General features: G+C 40.7%; 1 protein-coding gene and 1 non-coding gene across 3 annotated transcripts in view; one reads left to right on the top strand and one right to left on the bottom strand.

Moving 5' to 3' along the window:
* The window catches only part of PPP6R3 (protein phosphatase 6 regulatory subunit 3), a 137907-nt gene extending 119368 nt beyond the window's left edge, over positions 1–18539 (bottom strand). Inside the window, exon 1 of one of the 2 annotated variants that reach the window (XM_077818180.1) lies at positions 18413–18539. The gene's annotated coding sequence lies outside the window, so the exon portion shown is untranslated. The remainder of the gene's footprint in view (positions 1–18412) is intronic. The other variant, XM_077818182.1, reaches the window with a different exon arrangement.
* Positions 18540–19098: 559 nt separating this feature from the next.
* TRNAA-AGC (transfer RNA alanine (anticodon AGC)) lies at positions 19099–19171 on the top strand. The gene has a single exon. It is a non-coding gene; the product is annotated as a tRNA-Ala (tRNA).
* The last annotated feature ends 722 nt before the right edge of the window (positions 19172–19893 follow it).

Raw genomic sequence — 19893 nt, forward strand, 5'->3', positions numbered from 1 at the left:
AGCATGCCAGTTTGTAATCACTCAACTGTGCAATGAGCCATCTGAAAACAGTGAACTCTGGGTGGAGGTGTAGAAATGGGTTCTCTTTACAAATCTAGTCCATAGGTCATTAAATTTCTCCCAAATACAACTGGAGGTTTGAATTTTGTCCAGCTACATGCTGAGCAGGGGGGCTAAGCAGGATGACAGCACAGCAGACAGTGTTTGCATGCAACAGGCTAAGCCATATGGACTCAAACAGCATCCAGTTGATTGCCTCAAATTCTAACCCAATCCTGTGGGCTAATAGCTTCAAGCTTTTCCTGTAACAGGAACTCCAGACAGGTAGCCACAATTCTGGGAAAAAGCATATTTTCCAGGGCCACCTCAGTAACTAGCCACCCTACTCCACACACAGATGTGCTGTTCACTCTCTATACATTTGAATACTTTGTGGCATGCACTGCTGTTTTCCCACCAGCAGCTTGGAATAACTTCTTTGCCAACCACAAGAACTTATATCCTCCAAAATGAGGAATGCCTGAAATGCTAGAGAAGCCTTTTGTAGCATGTAGGGAAAAAAAGCAGCTGTGATTTTTAACTTGCCATTTTTTGCTGCAACTAACCTGACTGTGTTCAGGGAGCGTCTGTGGTCTGAAACATCCCTCTCACAATATTCTGAAATCTGGTTTTAGAAAGTAACGTTTAGTGCCCTTGAAATTCCACAAGTATTTTTTCTGTGCTCCTGCACTGAGCTATTTGAGACAATGACCCTCTGTCTTGTCCTATTCCAGCCCCTTGACCTCTACAAGTTACAGTAACTCCATAGCATGCCCACAGTGCAGCAGAAGCCTGGGTCAACGTAACTTCAGACCATTCCTAGAGGAGCATTTGTGATGAACTTATGGTTGAAGTACTGGAAAGGGCTAACAAGCAGCTCCAATATCAAAGACAGAGGGACTTATGGCTAGAGGACAGGCATGGCAAAAGGCAAGCAGAAAGGTTGCACAGCTTGAGGATAGGATTTCAGCATGAGAGCAGACCTTTGCTTCACAGTTCCTAGAACAGTTACAGCAGTTACAGGAGGATGACAAATCTCAGCAGAAAGCTGTCTGAGCAGCTGCTATCATTAATGGCTCCAAGAGTACTGGTTCCTGCTGTACCTGCACCATGGCCTAAGTCCCTAGCGCAGTACCCTCTGCTGCAGCCCAGGAACAGCTTGGACAACTCCATAGATGAATGACCCCTGCAATCAGGCCCCATCAGCAGCTGGGCAAGGCAACTGTGCCCCTTGCAGTCCTCCATACCGACCCCCCTCCCCTGTGGACATCTCTACCCCCCAACCCCTGGTGCCAAGGGCACAGCAAAGGAAAAGACGAAAGGGAGAATGGCCAGGGACATGCAACAGTAAATGGCTTCTGTCTTGTTCAAACAGTGAAACCATGTGTTTATTCCTGCACTTTGTTCTTTTTTTAAAAAAAAAGTTGTTTGTTACTGATGTTTTGGTGTGGTAATGGCAGCTGGCCTGCCTGGCAACCGGTTAAAGTGTTTGTTGGTTATAAACCTTTTTAAAATAAAAAGCTTTATCACTACATCACATCATACAAAGTATTTCAAATGAAGGTAACAAGGGATCAGGGACAAGTGGAAATTTGTATGCAAACACTTTCTCAATACAGTTTGCTTTAAGGAATGTATGGATTGATGCAGCTATCTATACTGTGATTCAACTCCCTCCCCCACTTGATAAGTCAGGTCATCCATAAGTACAGTATACGGCAGTCAACCCCTTCCTACCACAAGCACATTCATAAAGGTACTGTTCTTCTATTGGCCTATGCAAGTCCATATTGTGGGAGCACAAAGCATCCCTGACTTTTGTTGCCCAGGTACATCCAGCTCTAGCTGTGGTAGGTGCACCTTTCAGCTTAGTGTACTGGTTCAACAGTCTATCACTGTCACAGGTCCATTCAGAGGGAAATGGCGCATCTTTGGCTTCACAAAGATTGTGAAGAGCGCAGGAAGCCACAGTAATGCGTACAGCACTGACAACACTGGAATCCAAACAAGTCTGTAGACTTCTCTAGTAGGATTTCTACCACCATTTTATACCTGCTGAGAGGGTAATTAAACCTTTTACTAAAGTTCTGTGATATCAGAGGTACAGTTTCACAAGCCTGTATGTGGGGTCTCCAGAACAATGATGGGCGACAGTACTGTTAGGGTATTAGAAAGCATTTCCCTAGGTGGAAACAGTCTGATCACATCTCTAAGGTCAAGCACACACCCCTTTTTGGGATACAAATCTATATATGCAATTAACAGATATTTAAGACAGCACAGCATCCCCCAGGAGGTCTGATAATCTGCTGACTACCTGATATAAAGAGACTTCTTACAGCAGTCTGAATCAATATGAACATTACAACCCACACAAAGCTATACTTGAGACCCAATCCAAAATAAGCATGTTACTAAATAACGCCTACCATCTCCAGAAGAGAAAACAGGTTCCATGAATATACAAAAAAATAGTCTAAGGTACTATTCCACAAGTGAAATTAGTGATCTCTTGAAAAGGCCTGTTTGTAGTTTCATTTAAAAGGATCCTCATTCCCTTCTGTTCCTCTAACAAATAGTGTTTGTGTGCTACAGTTTAAGATTATAGCACGACAGATGGTAAGATGTACTGAATATCCTGCTACAGATGGTGAATTTTGCTCACAAATCCTGAAGTATTTTAGTTTGGATGTTACAGTAAAATGGATCTGTCATTGCTTAAACATTCTATATCTTTATACTGAAGTTACACCTTGGTTCACAAAAAATTCCACTTGCTTACAAATAGTATGCACTTACATCCCTATGTATACAAAAATAGTTTCCAGAGGAAAACCATTCTGAAGGAATCATTGGGGCAACAATTTTCATATAGGCTCAGTGAATATAAGCCATTCACAAGACAGAACCTAGGAGTTTCTCTTCTTAAATTAGGGCCATCATGTCCTCCAAAAAGCCTCAGGAAGATTCACCTTGACTAGTCCCAGTGACCTACTCCTCCTCACAGGCCTCATCAAGAAAGGGTTAGAAAGCCCTATCTTATACCCCTCCCCACTAAGTTTTCCTTTCTACAGTCTTTCCTCCTGTTTCCACCTTATTGGTTGCCAGCTTTCTCCAGTCATTGGAAACAGGACTGAACGGCCTGCAGAAACAGGAGGTGTTACTCCTAGGTCACGTGTTCATTACTGAAGCAACATGAGATTACTACCATCCCAAAAGCCAGAGGAATAGTCACTTGGAAGTACGAGTGTGATACCAAGCCATCTGACTAGTCCAGGATTTGGAAGAGGGTTGCAGCTTTAAAGGAAAACCTGTGCTGTATCTTGAGAAGCCTGTTTAGAACTCTGAATTGTTTTATCAATTTCAAGTGATGGGCCTTGTGAGTCAACTGTCTTAAAAAGCAAATGCTTTCTAGGCAGATAGTTTTGACTTCTGCTACTGGTAGCCTTCACAGAATTGATTCCCCTGAGAAGTTTAGAGAAATAGTAAGTACTCTTCCACCACACCATTTACATTCCTTTTAAAAAATGTATGGCTCATAGGTATCTAGTAAGGTTGCCAAACCACTAACTGTAGTTAGAGCCATTAGAGATTGGGTTAACCATATACTATGGGCAAGTCTACACTATCATGCCACTTCAGCACAGCTGCACCGTTGTAGTGCATCTGGTGAAGACGCACTATGCTAACAGGACAGCACTCTCCCATCAGCATAATTACTACACTTAAACGAGAGGCAGAAGCTATGTTGGAGGGAGAGTGTCTCACGCCGAAATAGTGCCATATGGGCACTGCTTTAAGTCACGTTGCTCAGAGGAGTGGATTTTCACACCCTTGAGTGACGTAAGTTACACTGACTTAAATGGTAGCCTAGACAAGCCCTATTTACAAAATTTACCAGACATCTAGAAACCCATAAATAGAACCAAAACAGAGACTGGTCCCAGCAAGAGCCAATAGCCAGAGGCTACTGAATGGGCCCAGAGCTCCACTGTCACAAGCTGCCAACAATGGGGCAGGTTACTAGGATTTCTACCAAAAGTTTGTTCTTAGAATTTGTTCAGGAGTTCACTCTTTTGTATCAGACTTAGGCTTAAAGGTTTGAAACTCTTCCTACAGCTGCAGGAAGAGGAAACTTTGTATCTCTTCTTCTCTCTTCTACTATTCCCCCAGCACTTTTGCTCTTTTATCCACCAGGGCTAGCATATACTCAAGTCTTTGCCAGAATAGCTATGCCAGCAAAGCCCCCTAATGCAGCTACAGCAAAAGGAATTTTTGTTGGCATAGTTAGCCACCTCCACAAACCTTATAAGCTCTACTCTCAAAAGGATTCTTGCCAGTCTGAGCTGCATCTACACAGGGGATTTCATTGGCATTATTATATCAGTTAGTGGTGTGATCTTCCACAATCCTGACCAAGATAGCTATGCTGGCAAATCTCTGTAGAGTACAACTTGCCTCCGTAAAATGCTCACTTTTGCTGCTGTTCAGTTTTCCCAGACCAGCAGCACAAAAGTGATCATAGTCTTGATTTTTGCTTTTTGTCAACTGCTTTAAATAGCAGCAATAAAATTGATCAGTCTTGTTAGCTTTTTTTAAGCAGCGGTGTGAAACCGTGAGCTGTCAAAAACACAGGAGCTGTCTGAAGTGACCCAGGTCTAAGACCACATTGGTTATATTTGAACATTATCTTTATAACCCTGAAAACTATGGAGTTGTTTGCTTTTAAACTCAAGTTATGCAGACATTGATAGTACAGATCCCATAACTAGCTGTGGCAAATTTCTCCCTGAAAAGACTTCATAGACTCCAAGGCCAGAAGGGACGGTTGTGATCATCTAGTGTGACTTCCTGTACAAAGCAGGATGCAGAACTTCCCTGGAATAGTTTCCTGTTGGAATTAGAGGACATTTAAAAAAAAAAAAAAGAGGCCAGTCATTGAGAATCCACTTCAGCTCTTGGTAAATTGCTCCAGTGGTTAATTACTCTCACTGTTAAAAGTTTACACTCTGTTTCCAGTGTGAATTTGTCTAACTTCAACTTCCAGCCACTGCATTGTGTTATACTCTTCTCTGCTAGACTGAAGAGCCAATCATCATATATAAGTTTGTAGGTAAGATCCCATGGGAAGCTAATGTAAGGGGAAAAACAGTTCAAGAGTTGGCAGTTTTTCAGAGAGACGGTATTAAGGGCACACGAGAAAACTATCCCACTTCATAGGAAAGATAGGAAGTATGGCAAGAGGCCATCCTGACTTAACCAGAAGATCTTACATGATTTGAAACTCAAAAAAAAGTCCTACAAAAAGCAGAAACTAGGTCAAATTACAAAGGATGAATATAAACAAACTAGTCAAAATGAGAAAGGCCAAGGCACAAAACAATACAAAACTAGCTAGAGAGAAAGAGTAACAAAAAAAAACATTCCATAGACACATTGAAGCAAAAGGAAGACCAAGGCCAGGGTGATCCTGTTACTCAAGGGCGGGGAGTGAAGAGAGAACAGAAAATGGGAAAAATGGTAGAAGTGCTAAATGACTTTGTTTCAGTTTTCACCAAAGAGGTTAGTAGCCAACTGAAAGTCTAACACAGTGAACGCCAATGAAAATGAATTAGGATCAGAGGCTAAAATAGGGAAAGAATGAGTTAAAAATTACTTAGACAAGTTAGATGGCTTCAAGTCACCAGGGCCTGATTAAATGCATTCTAGAATATTCAAGGAGTCAACTGAGGAGATATCTGAGCCATTAGCGATTATCTTTGAAAAGTCATGGAAGACCAGAGACATTCCAAAGGACTGGAACAGGGAAAAAAATATAGTGCCAATCTATAAAAAGGGAAATAAGGACAACCTGGGGAATTACAGATGAGTCAGCTTAACTTCAGTATCTGGAAAAATAATGGAGTAAATAATTAAGCAATCAATTTGAAAACATCTAGAATATAATAAGGTGATAAGTAAGAGTCAGCATGGATGTGTCAAACCAATCTAAAAGCTTTAACAGGATAACAAGCTTTGTGGATACGGAGGAAGTGGTAGATGTGGTATAGCTTGACTTTAGTAAGGCTTTTGATACTGTCTCAACTTCATAAACAAAACTAGGGAAATACAACCTAGATGGAGCTCCTATAAGGCAGGTGCCTAACTGGTTGGAAAACTGTTCCCAGAGACGAGTTATCAGTGGTTCACAAGACACAAGCAGCAAGACAAGCAGCAATTCTTCTGTTCTAGTACATGCAGATACAGCCTCAGCTAGACTATGGTGTCCAGTTCAGGTCACATTTCAGGAAAGATGTGGACAAAGTGGAGAAAGTCCAGAGCAGAGCAACAAAAATGATTAAAGGTCTAGCAAACATGACCTATGAGGGAAGACTGAAAAAATTGGGTTTGTTTAGTCTGGAGAAGAAAAGACCAAGAGGGGACATTCCACAATCTCCCTGAAATAAATTGCCTAGGGAGGTTGTGGGATCTCCATCATTGGAGATCTTTAAGAGCAGGTTAGACAAATACCTCTCAGGGATGGTCTAGATAATAGTTAGGCCCGCCATGAGTGCGGAGGACTGGACTAGATGACCACTTGAGTTCCTTTGATTGTTCCCCATGCGAGTACTTACAGACTGTGATTTAGTCACCCCTAAACTTTGTCTCTGTTAAAGTAAGTAAATTGAGTTCCTTCCACCTATCACTATGGACAAGTTCTCTAATCCTTTAATCATTTTCATGACTCTTCTCTAAACCCCTACAATTAATCAACATCCTTCTGGAACTGTGAACATTAGAACTGGATGAAGTATTCCAGCAGCAGTCGCCCAGTGCCAAATACAAAGGTAAAATAACCTCTACTCCTATTTGAGATCCCCATTTATGGATTTGGATCACATTAGTCCTTCTGGTCACAGTGTAGTACTGGGAGCTCATGTTCAGTTGATTATCTATCATGACCCCCCAAACTGTGGGGCAGGGAAGAGAAGGAAGGATTTTTACCTCTGAGTATTCCTGGTAGTGGTAAACAAAGGCATTTTCTATCCCAAAGGATGACTGCATTTCACTAATCATTGGCATAATCCACAGCAGACAATATAAAGAAAAACTTTAGATGGGGAAGACGACAATTTGCTTTGTAGATTAGTAAAATGTTAACTCTCTCCCAGCCAATAATAGGAAGTGAGGGGAATCACCTTCTCTTCAAAACAAGGAACTGAAACTTGTCACTACAAAAGGAGATTATTACAGTCTGGAGTATAATGGAGAAGAAAAAAAAATAGCATTTATGCCCTCTAAGAGAGTATTAGGCAGCTCAGAACCAAGCTGTCTGAAGTGGCAGCACAACTGCACCCGCCACAGCCTCTGAGAAATAACAGTTATCAAATGTTTATATGGACAGAGTAAAACTGCAAATTCTATCCCTGATTGTATGGCACTGATGTTACAAGACAAGGAGATGTAGGAATATAAATAAGGACTCTAGAATTGTGTCCTGTTCCCGCAAGGACAATCAGAGCACTATACTTGCAACAATGTAGCTTTTACAGTCTGGGATAAACTGCCTTCCTCATTTAAAGGATTCTCAGAATAGCACATGTAAGGAGACAGGAAGGGCTCCAGATGGCAGGGGAAGCTGTAAAGTTTTAATTAGTTGACATTTGAGAGACCCTGAAGAAAACCTAAGTGCTAAATATTACTATTATTGCCATGATCCTACTAAAATGGTAGAGCCAAATCAGTTAATGCAGCTCTCCCAGAAAGGCAGTAGCTTTATAGTACTCCTCAATCCTCAGCTACATTTTGGTTTTGCTTCTTCCGTTCTTCCTCTGTTTCCCACCTTGAAATACAATAGTTACAAAGGAAACAATTAAGTACATGGTTTAGGCTGAGCCAAGCAAAAGTACAGCTTAAAGTAGTTTTATACCATGGTTCAGGAAATATATGCATTTGCATCTGTTCTCATGCCAAGTTTCTTGACCACCTTCTTTTACTCAGAAGCAGACAAATCTCGACCACCAGCAGTTAGCTTACTAGACAGTTCTTATTTAATGTAGCAGCTCCCCGAGGCACCAACCAAAACCAGGTCCCCATAACACTCCACACTCTACACATGGTGAAGGACGGTAATGCTACTTCTTGCTATGGCTGACAGCAGGAATGAAACTGATTGTAGAGTGAGACTACCTAGAATCAGTTAGTAGGATTTCTGCTGCCCACAGGAAGCAGGGATAGACACTGATAATTAAGTCATTTGTTGGAGAAAGATTACAGGAAGTAAAGGGAGCTCTGCTCCCAGCAGCCAGGAAGGAACTTCAAGAGAGGATGGTACAAAAAAGCAGCTGCAGAAGGAAAGAATAGATTTGTCACTTTGCAAAAAGTGACAGGACTCCAATTTCAGACATGCACTAACTAAAGTAACCTGAAAGACAGGCGCTCCTCTGTAGAGTACAGGCATAGCACCACAGTGAGAAGCCCAGCACACGTGCATGCATGCCTGCAGACACTTCTAGCAGCTGGAGGCGGCATGCAGTCTTCTCACCTAGATGGATGTCCCAGAATTAGGCATCTAGTCTCTGCTCCTGGGTTAGAAATGTAATCTAATCTGAATCCTTCCCAAGCTATCTAGTGTTTCTTAGGGCACAAACACATCTGTGCCACGCCTATCTATCCTAGGCTGCTCTTTGCACATCCTCGATGTTAAGCTCCATGAGTTTTCCCTTTAAGTTTTGGTCAATGAAGGGATTCTTTTGGTCAGCTTCTTTGACATATTTTTACAGCTACCCAATGGGATGCCTGTCATAGAAGTTGGTCTGGCTCTATTTTAACATGTCCCAGATATGTCCATGTTTCCTGATAACCTTGGAGATAAGGAGTTGAACACTGACGAATCTTGGCATTTGTTATACACTCTTTCCATTAAATACTTACTATTTTCCTGAGGCATTTGCTTCTGAAGGTGTGTAGATATCCAATAAGTTTGTCAAGCCATTAATACAAGACATTAAAGATTTCAAGTTAACTGGACAATTAAATTTTAAAGCATTACAGCAGTGAGAGACCTAATAAAGCCAAGAAGTACATAAGAATATTAAAGAGATCCTTCTTAGACTATAAGATTTAAAACTGCAATGCAGCCATTTAACTAAGGCCTTGCCACATACAGTTTTGGTACCGGTATAAATATTTTGGTTAAAAAAAGCACCCCCCTAACTAAAAGAGTTGTATCAGTACAGCCCCCAGTGTGGACCCGGTTATACCACTATAAAGATGCTTTGATACTGGTATAGCTTATTCCTCTTCCCTAATGGGAAAACTATAGTGGTATAAGAACTTTTATACTGGGACAACACGCATGACGAAGTTGTGCTATTTTTACATAATTGTCATATACTAGTATAACAACATTTGTACTAGTACAACTGATACTAGTACAGTGACTCAAGATTAACTAGGGCACAGTATTTTCAGATGTGTAACATTCATTATTTACTTGGGATTGGAAGGTACTGTATTTCCTCCCCCCCTTATGTAGAGTCATAGGGAGCAATGTGACTCATTTTTCCGTAGGTGGGAGAGAGGTATTGCTATAAGATTTAAAAAATGTGTGCAACATACTTATTTCAGGGTGGATAAAAAAAATTAAATTATTTTTAAGAACATTTAATTTAAATCAACCTAAATACGAAATTACTACAATCTATATTAAGGCATGAGATTACTATAACCTATTAAAATTAAATTAAAAATTAAAATTAAATTAAAACAGTACATGTTTACTGCTTAAATAGTAAAGAAAGCCAAGCCATTGAACCAATGGAAGTCATTGACTAAGCACTTGGAACCAGAGTTTGTTGAAGTGCTAATCCAACTTTTCACAGCAGTAACATCTTCTGCAGGTACAGAGAGAATATATTCTTCATTTGTTTATTCAACTAATTCAGTTCAGTGACTAGTTCATTCTAAGTTGAGAAACCAACTAGAAGTTGAAAATGCAGGAACACTTTCATCTTCCAATCTATGAATAAGAAATGGTGACAGAGGACAAAGTCTACTAATTCTAAAATCTTGAAGGACACAGTTACTAGAAATAATCAGTTCAATGCACTAACTACAGATAATACTTTTATTAAATAAGTCAGTTAAATATGCTGGATACATAAGAATATGTAAAATTAAGCTAGTTTTATTTAACTAAAACTTTTAACATGTTGTTTGGGCATTTTCAATTGAATTTCAGTTTCCATCCAAATGCAGCTTGACAAGTTAAAAATGCAGCAAATAAGAAGTGTGTATTTCACCATGTGCTAACAAAGTGAAGATTAAGAATCTGAATAAATCTATGTTGAGCTATATAGAACTGCTTAAATAAATGTGTATAAAGTGTATCCTCCTGGTTAACAAAGTACCAAGTTAACAGTAAAGGCTTTATTTGGATGCAAATCAACAAGTTTTAATGGTTACCAATCAAGGAAAATAACTAAAGTCCTTCTGCAAAATGAGATTAAAATAAATTTAAATCTATGTTTCCTGGTTGCTGATTAAGCCACAAATGAAAAAAGACTTAAATTTTTGATTTAAAAATCTACTCACCTAATATATTTAAAGCAAAAAAACAGGCCCTTCATTTTGAAGATATTTACATTGCAACACAATCAAATTTCATAAGGACTAACAAAACTTTAAAAGCTCCAGGTCGATTCCAAGGTGTTCAAAAATGGAAGAGCAGATCTAGTACTAATTCATAAGTTGCAAAGTATCCATCTGTATATTTCAACTTCTTAGGAATAATGAACATTTACTCCAAACTCTCTGCAGGAAATTCAACTGAATGCAAAGGAATCTTACTCTTTCATAGCTCCGGAGTTTTGTTACCTCATGGATGTTTTACATATGGCTGAAAAAGCAGTATGTGAAGGCCAGAGATTGGATACTGTATTAGTACCCTACAAAAAGGGGGAAGGATGGATCTAGAGACTCCTCTGAACATACAGAGTTAGTAACTCAAAAAGAACAAACGTAGGAAAAGTTAAAGGTTCTGAAGCCGAACAGCACACAAATTGCTATATTCTGATATGAGACTAGACAGCCAGGTTCGACGAGACCGCCTCAGGATACTTACCTTTATTAAACAAACTGGGAGAGTGTTACAGAAGTCCAGTCCTTCACCCCAATACGTTTTTCCACAGCAGACAGCCAACTGGTTCTTACTATCATCACTTTTACTACCCCAAACTCAATAATTGCTTGCTCTTCAAAAGAGATTTCAGAATGTTCTTGATCACAACAAAAGAAACTTACAGCAGTCACAATAAACATCACTGCACTGTGGTCATGCAGAGTACCACTGTCCATAAAATCAGAATAATGACAAATGAAAGGTCATTAGGTCACCTATTGCATCTTCCTGCTAATAAAGGATGGTTTTAGATAATGTTCAAGAGCTTTGCCAAGTCTAATTTTTAAGTCACTCAAGCAACAGCATTTCCAATACTTTCTTTGGAGACTAATCCCTATTAGCAAATTCTTCCTCCCATTAGGATATATTTTCATTACTCAATTCCATCTCAGTCTGTTATATTCCCCCTTGTACCTCTTAATAAGTCTTCTCATTCTTTAGTGCTAACACACTTCAAGTTTCTGTAGATTATGACCATATACTCCTTTACGGTCATTTTGCGAATTTGCATTTTTAAACTCTAAAAGTCTAGAGAAATTATAATTTAATCAATGAGGATTCTCTCTCTCGCCTTAATAACTGTTTAACAATAGTTTTCTAGTGCTGAACTGCACTGAGATGAAGAATTTCAGTCTCCTTGGTACTAACCGGTCTGCATTTTGATACCTCAAAATAGCACTGCCATTTTGCCAACAGATTGCACTGCACCTCCTTAGTTCTGTCCAGTTCCATCTCTCGGTCTTTTTCAACCTCATATTCCCAAATACAGTAAAAGCTTTGTTATCCAATGTATTGGGGGAAATGGATGGTGCCGGTAAGTCAAAAATTATGGTTAACTTAAAGAGAGGTAGTTTGGGTGCAGGAGGGGACTTGGGGCTGTGACGCAGGAAGAGGTGTGGTACCTGGGCTCTGGGAGGAAGTTTGGGTGCAGTAGGAGACTCTGGGATGGGCAGGGTTTGGGGTGCTAGATCCAGGGGGCGCTCACCTCGGGTGGCTCCCCATAAACGGTGACATATCCCTGCTGCTCCTAGGCGGAAGCGCTGCCAGGCATCTCTATGCGCTGTCTCCGCCCACAGCTCCCATTGGGCACAGTTCCCAGCCAACGTTGGTTGCAGAGCCAGCGTTTGGGGCAGGGGCAGTGCATGGAGCCCCATGGCCGTTCCTCTGCAGAGGAGCAGCAAGGATATATCACCACTTTTGGGGAGCCACGCAGAGCCAGGTAGGGAGCCTGCCAGTCCCATGACAACCAGACTTTTAATGGCCTGGTCAGCAGTGCTGACCGGAGCCACCAGGGTCCCTTTTTGACCAGGCATTCCAGTCAAAAACTGGACATCTGGCAACCCTATTGAAGATCAGAAATACCGGTTTATAGAGCTTTCTGGTTGGTTAAGTGTCAGATAACAGCTTTTACTGTAACTCCCTTCCATTGAGTAAACCTCTCTCTGGCATCGCTAATGTGCAACAGCACAATTTAGACAGCACTCACTGCATAAGTTTTTGTATTCAAAAGGAAGAGGCAGGGGAAAGATTGAGGAACAGATGGGAAGGCAATTTAAAAAGAGGAACAGGGAGGCTGACTGGTTAGGAAAATTGTGCTTGTATACTTTAAGGTTCTTTCTGATGTAGAGAGGTCTGAAAGGTTCTCTCACATTAGAAATAACAGGAATACCAAGCAAGATTACTGAGTGATTTTAAGAGTCTTCGGTTTTCTCCATCCTTTGCTAAAGGAGGCTCTGTTTGGGATATAAGTGCGGTTTCCTTTGTTCCATTCCCCTACCAATCTTGCTATTGTGGCAAAACCATCCCTTCTGACAAAGCTTTCCATCATGCCCTTACGGTGGTCTAACTAGGTAAGTGTTCTGACTAGATAAGTCTGGCCTCCGCTGAAAGCTCATTCCACAGCCTAACATTCAAGAACTATTTATCTCCGGCTTTCATACACTTTATCCTAGGTTTTGCAAACCACATTGTTCCAGAGGAGCACACTAATGGGGGGGGGGGGGGGGAATTGCAGATGAAGGTAGAACTACTGATGGACCTGGATCCTGACCTACTGATGGCCTCAAAGATCAGAAGCAGGCTAGTAGCAAGTGAAGGAAACAGGTCACAGGGGATGCATTAAGGAAGCCCATCCAATTAAAGCGATGGGCTCCTGCATACTTCTGCTTCTATTGCCTCCACCTTCCTTTCCAGATACAGAGTGGATTCAATCTGCATATGGCCCAATCCTCATCTGGGAAGAATGGTAAAGTTTCCTGGAAAGATGGAGTTAGAAGATGACATTTTTCAGTACTGATGCTACCCAGTACTCTAGGTTAACTGCAGAGTTAAACAGGGCCCGAACACTCCTCACCACTTCGAGGAAAGATTCAATTCGGGAAAGAGTGACCCAGGTAGTTCTTCAAAGCATTTCCCACTTTGAAATGTTAATCATATGTTTTATAGGTTGAGTTTGAGCCAGTTACTCATTGTATATTGTGAGCTCTCAACTGAAGAGGCAAAGATGTTGAACCTTTAACAAAGAAGTCATCTTGCCAAAGCACTCATTGGTCATTAAAGTCAGAAGTGTTAAACCAAAAGTATTTTAAATGCTTAGACTACAGGGACAATCCCTTCTTTCAGTTGCTCAGGTTTCAGTGTTTTGAGATGTTGTTTGAGTGAAATTAGAAAAAAAAAAAAGATTAACATGTCTAGTTACACTTCAGAAAATGATCTGCCAAGTGTTCAATTTGTCTTGCACTGAATTTATGAAGGATAGCATAAATTACAGTATAACATGTGCTAGCCTTAATTTATGTGTAAACCTAACTTTTGCACATAAATTATAGTACACTATGCATGATCAGTTCTAACAAGTCTTCCTAAATACATTTGCATTTGAGACTAAAAAGCTCTTTCCCCAAATTCCTGATCTCACATGTTTTAGTTTAACTGGGTGTTTTCCTGTAGTTTAAGGATCTCTGTAACCTAAACTCTACAATGTCATTTTTAGCTGAAATAAAATTTCACTGTAGTGTTACAGACAAAAATGACCTTAACCACCCCGATAGCACAAGAGTCATTATTTCACAGGGTAGATAAAAATCATGATTTTTTTTTAAATCTGTTTTGATTTAAAATCAGATATTTTTGATAAAATGTCTTTGGAGGAAAAAACCCTATCTAAAGATAGCTTTAATTAAGATACATTATAGCTCAAAGATATCTCATCATGGAATAGGGATTATACATTATAATTCTATAGCATAAGACAATATATTCATGTAATGTTTAATAAAAGTTTTGTAAATGAGTTCCAATAATTCATGGATTAAGGAACCAATCTTATGGAGTTCCAGGGGCTTCCGTATAGATTATTTAGGTTAATCTTTCTATCTACCCAATCAGACTCATTGCTCACTGTAAAAGATACCATCAGAGATGCTTAGTTTTGCAGATCTCAAACTGTGGATTTGTATTTCCAGAGGTAACATGCTTGTTAACAGCAAAAAAGTTAATAAATAAATAAATAAATGGAGAGAGAGACGTGAGAAACAACAGATCTCAATCAACCCTATTGTCCCTCTGCAAATGTGTGTACACGGTCAATCCCTTACCTCTCTCTAAAAGTGCAAAGTTTCAAGAAGTTCAATGAACAGAAGATAGTTGGGGGCAGCATAGATCTGGACAAGGAGAAGAAGTCTGGAGATAAATGTGAGAAGGGAGGGACAGGCAGTAGAAACAAAAGTGAAACTGTTTGAGCAGCATATTCCAGAAGTCTTGAGGTCTTTCTGAGGGTAGCCTTCATTGATCTGAGATCTACCAGACCATTTTCTCACTAGAAGGGACAACCTATAATGGCAGCTGGCCATAAGACAGACCCAGTTTGGGAATAAGAACTATTCAAGAAATGTGTTTGCTGATTATGTTTTAAAGAAAGTCATACCAGTGAACTGGTGGAAGTCACTTAAGCACTTGGATTCAGAGACTGTTGAAGTAAAATCTCACTTTTAAATAGCAGTAGCTTCTTCTGCAGGTGTAGAAAGAATATTTTCTTCCTTTGCACTAATTCATTCCAAAATTGAGAAATCATTTGGGATCTAAAAAAGCAGAAAAGCTTGTTTTTCTTTTCCAGATTATGAATCGGAAAATGAAGGTGAAGATGACTGAGTTAGCTGCAGAAGCCAATATTTTAAGTTTCTCATGTTGACCTGGATGACATAGAAATTTTTTTAAAAAAAAACCCAGAATTAAATCTTCTTTTAACTATGTCAGTTAAAAACAATTTTAACAAAAACAAACTTGATTTAAACAAACTTGAATGGTTAACTAAATTCAAAAATTCATATGCTTGTTTTGTTAAAATATTATATGTTTGCTGTTGAAGAAAAAAATCCAGAATACATAACGTTGTTGTTTTAGTTAAATAAAACAATTTGAATGTCTGTCTGGTGATGTTCTCTTCCTAATACAGCATGGCAAGAAAATCCTCCAAATATTAATGACTAACCTGTTGCACTGGAGATAGCACACTTTCCAAGGTCTTCATAAATATCTGATTCATTTACCTTTGGTAAATGAAATAACCAAACATTCATTCATTCATTTTCTGATATAGCTGTAAAACTAATCTGAAAAGTTTACAAAATAAATCACATTTAAAATGTATAGTGTGTAGCTTCTACAAATGAAACCTACATCTATCTCTGAGTTGTGAAGAATATGTATTAAGGTTATAAACAACCAACAAGAATGCACTTTTATGTAGAAATCTATGATTAAATCGACTCTTCCTGACTAGTGATTTAAATCAAATCCACCCTGTTATTTCATACACAAATTATTGGTTTTTTTTTTTTTGTTTTTTTTTTTTTTTTTACAGAAAACCAACATACAAGTTAAGGAGCCTTACAGATTCAGGAAAGAAATCACTGGTATAAAGAGATTCCTTAAATTTCTAAAGACACTTTTGTGATTTACACCCCAATCCTACAATGCGTAACATGCAGATGGCCTACTGTGCCTGAGAAGAGCCCCAGTAAAGTTATTCTGGGCACTATGTATTGAAGGATCTGGTACTTACCAGTAAAGAATTAGACATCAATGAACAATTTTAAGATTCCCTTCAGTTTTAAAACTGCAGCTCTAATCCAAATCTTATTTGGTAGAAAATAAATTATGTACAGCCAATGATCATGTATACACAGACATTATAAAGTATGTTTTATGAAAAATAAAACCAATTGATACCTTTAGGAAAGAAAGCTAGAGAGCTTTCCCAAGCTTTAACATTCCAGTAGAAACAGGCACTCATGCAGTGTTTGCAACTCAAACAACAGAGAATTTGAAAGTGAAACTAATTTTTCATTGATAAAAATACAAGTAAATAAAGAGCATAAATAGTAAAGAATAATCAGAACTCCTTCCATTCAAGATTCAACACATTAGTAACATGGTTAAAGGTTTTAACCTCTGATTTTTAAGCTAACAGCATCCAGAAACTTTTCTGTAACTAGTAAGTTACGAGAGTAGAGACATGTTTCCTCTACTCAGAAGAGATCTAAGTGTTCTATAACAGCTTTCACTGGTTACACATCCCAAACAGTTCCAACATAATACCAAAGAATCAAGTATTTTGAAAATGTTTAGCTCTTACATTTTATACCCATCTATACTGATCTCCAGGCACATCATGGGACAGTCTTAGAGCTTCAATTCACTTTTCTACTTAGAAAGCACTCTGAGACACTAAAGAAAAGATCAGAATTAAAAGGGAAACTGCCATGTTCAGTACAGCCTAAAATTCACTTTTTGTAAAAGAACAAAAAACCCAAGGTTTTTTGAGGGTTTTTTTTTTTTAAGTTAGAACTAGCCAAAATGTTGCCACGGTTTTAAGAATGAGCACATGAACCACTAAGGCACTAATTTAGAACACAAAGAGCAAAACTGAGTGTGAACAAGAGCAATAACTCGTCTGTTTTCGTTGTCCAAACTGAGGAGCATAACAGCAAAGAGGAAACCAACTTTCAATTTAAGGAGTATAAGCTTCCTGGTAGTGGTGCTGCTTTTGCTGGATGCTTTTAGAAAGAACACTTTAACTTGACAGCATCCCTTTGATAATTCATCTAGTTTTCCAACAATTTTTAAGAACCAAGACAATACAAAATCAGCGTTTCTTATTCGAGAGGTTTAAAAGAATGTTTTCGGGCCCACTGAGAAACAGTTATTACTCAGGGATTCTGCTGGTTGAATAATAAAGTCTTGCCACTTGTACTAACGAAAACAGATATTAAAATCCTATGTAACACCCCAAACAACATAAGATAATTATAATTTACATTAAGTGGAACAGAGTAACACCTCCTCATACCCAACTTCAACATCTATCTTGTACATCTAGCCATCCCTGACCCAGAGATGAAATCCACACCTGACCTGTGCAACTCAGCCAGGAAACACATGCATCTGCAGGCTTGGGACAGACAGACCCAGAGAGATGGCTACTCTGTGTAGACAGACCATCCCACACCTTCCTCGAGACAAAGCTCAAAGGTTGTTCAGGTGTTCGCAGAAAGACCCCACTTCAAACTAACACGCCCAGTTCTAACTAGTAATGTGAGAGAAGAGCTGTAGTGAGAAGACAAGCTGAGAGAACACAGCTGGATCCCTTTAACAGAGGCAACAGGCGGTAAAAGTAACACCGGGTCCCTAGTGATTCAGTACCTCCTGCTGAGTATCGCTGGAAAGCAGGTGGGGAGGGGGGTCGCACATGCCGCCATATGGGGATACAGTCAGTGCCCCTCCAGCGGGACGTATGAGGGACCCAGAGGAAAAAAAACCCTGGGAAGCCGCCACCCCACACTCGCTGACGGGGAGAGGGGGGCAAGGGATGACCTGGGGCTTGGAGATGGGGGGGGTCGACACAGCCCTACTCCCCAGGAAGCAAAACAACTCAGCCAGGCCGCAAACAAGGCCGCCGACCCCCACCCCCAGCCAGCTCAAACGCAAACCGGGGACAGGGGCGGGGAGCGGCCCCCAATCGCAGGAGGAGGCCTCGAAGACCAGCCTGCAGACTCCGGGGAACAGGAAGACGCGCCCCCCCCCCCGCCCCCTGCACAGGGCGGGGGAGAGGAGAGCGCTCACCGGGCCCGCGCATTGGGGCAGAGCGTCAGGAAGGGGGAATAACCCCCCAGCGGTAGTTGACTCAGGCCGTGGCCCCTCGCACCTCCCTACCTCGGCGAGCGCGTCTCCCCGTCACGGGTCCCGGTCTGCCTCGGCTCAGACGGGAAAACGAGCGCTCGCCACCATCACCGACACTTCAAGATGGCGGACATATCAGATCCTGTGAGCTCTCCTTTGCTCCCCCTCCTCGCCTGCCAATCACCCTTCCCTGACACGCCCCAGTCCCCGCCGAGCCCACTTCCATTGGACAATAGCATAGCCGCCAATAACACGTGAACTACAGCACCAGTGGACTAAACGGGGATTGAGGGCGGGCCGAAAGGGATCCCAAAGGCCAATCGGGGCGTCCGGGTGGGCCCTTCTAGTTTCCCACCTTCACGCCTTAGCAACAGCTTAACGTCACAGTGACAGGCGTGTTAGTTCCCCAATCAGAGCTGCGAGTACAGTTTAAAAATAAACCGGGTTAGACCAATCAGTTGGTAAAAGACTCGGACTGGTGTGCGACCAATGGGGTTACATTGAAGGCGGATGGAAGCCGAGGGCCGCAAACACAAAACTAGCCTCGCCCATCACGCCTCCCCATTGGCCAACGGAAGAAACTGTGCCCTCAGCGGAGAAGGGAGGTAGCGAAACTGCCTGACAACAGCTTGCCGCTCGAGGAACGGGGGAGGCGAGAGTAAGTCGCGCGATGAGGAAGGTGCTTATGTGTGAGTGACTGAGAAGAACCCTCACAGCGTGGGGAATTAGCTCAAATGGTAGAGCGCTCGCTTAGCATGCGAGAGGTAGCGGGATCGATGCCCGCATTCTCCAGAAGGTGGTATGTTTTTCACGATGGGGCTTTCAAAAAGTTCCTTTCTGGCTTATGAATACACAAAAACACATGATTTCAATTATTTGTTTAAAAGTGCATGAGCCATGGATTGCAAATGTTGAATTTGATTATTTCCCCATATATTTTGGTAAACGGACTATGCCTTGACAAACCCCAGCAGAGGGAACTGAAACCCTACAAATACACACGTTCCCTATTGGATCCTGCAAAATAACAATAACAATTTGCACATGCACATTTTGCCCTCAGAAAAAGCTCACAGGTTATTAGTGAAAATAATTTTCCCATATCGGTTACATCCTATTGGGGAAAAAAAAAAAAGCCCCTGGGTTCAATGGGTTCTGCAAAAATGGGCTTGGGCTAGTTGCATGTTGTAACAGGACTGTTCAGGCCAGTTAAAATGAATGGATCCCTCTAATACACACACCCACCAATTGCACCTGCAACTCCCCAGATTTCCATACCTAAGATCAGGTAACTGCAGGCATAAGCAGCACGTTGTTGCCAGCTCCCACAATTTTTATTACAAGTTTAACAATATTTGGTTTTTCTTAAAGCCCCAACTCCTGGAGATATGTGATTACATGAGAATCTTAGTTTTCATTTTTTTTAAAAGGTTCTAGTCATCATGGTTACAGAGAAAACCTTGACAAAAATGAAATGTTAAGGCTTGAAAACAGAAGGCAAATAAAAAGAGCAC

The sequence above is a fragment of the Eretmochelys imbricata genome, chromosome 6 (genome assembly GCF_965152235.1).
Source record: "Eretmochelys imbricata isolate rEreImb1 chromosome 6, rEreImb1.hap1, whole genome shotgun sequence".
Lineage (NCBI taxonomy): Eukaryota > Metazoa > Chordata > Testudines > Cheloniidae > Eretmochelys > Eretmochelys imbricata.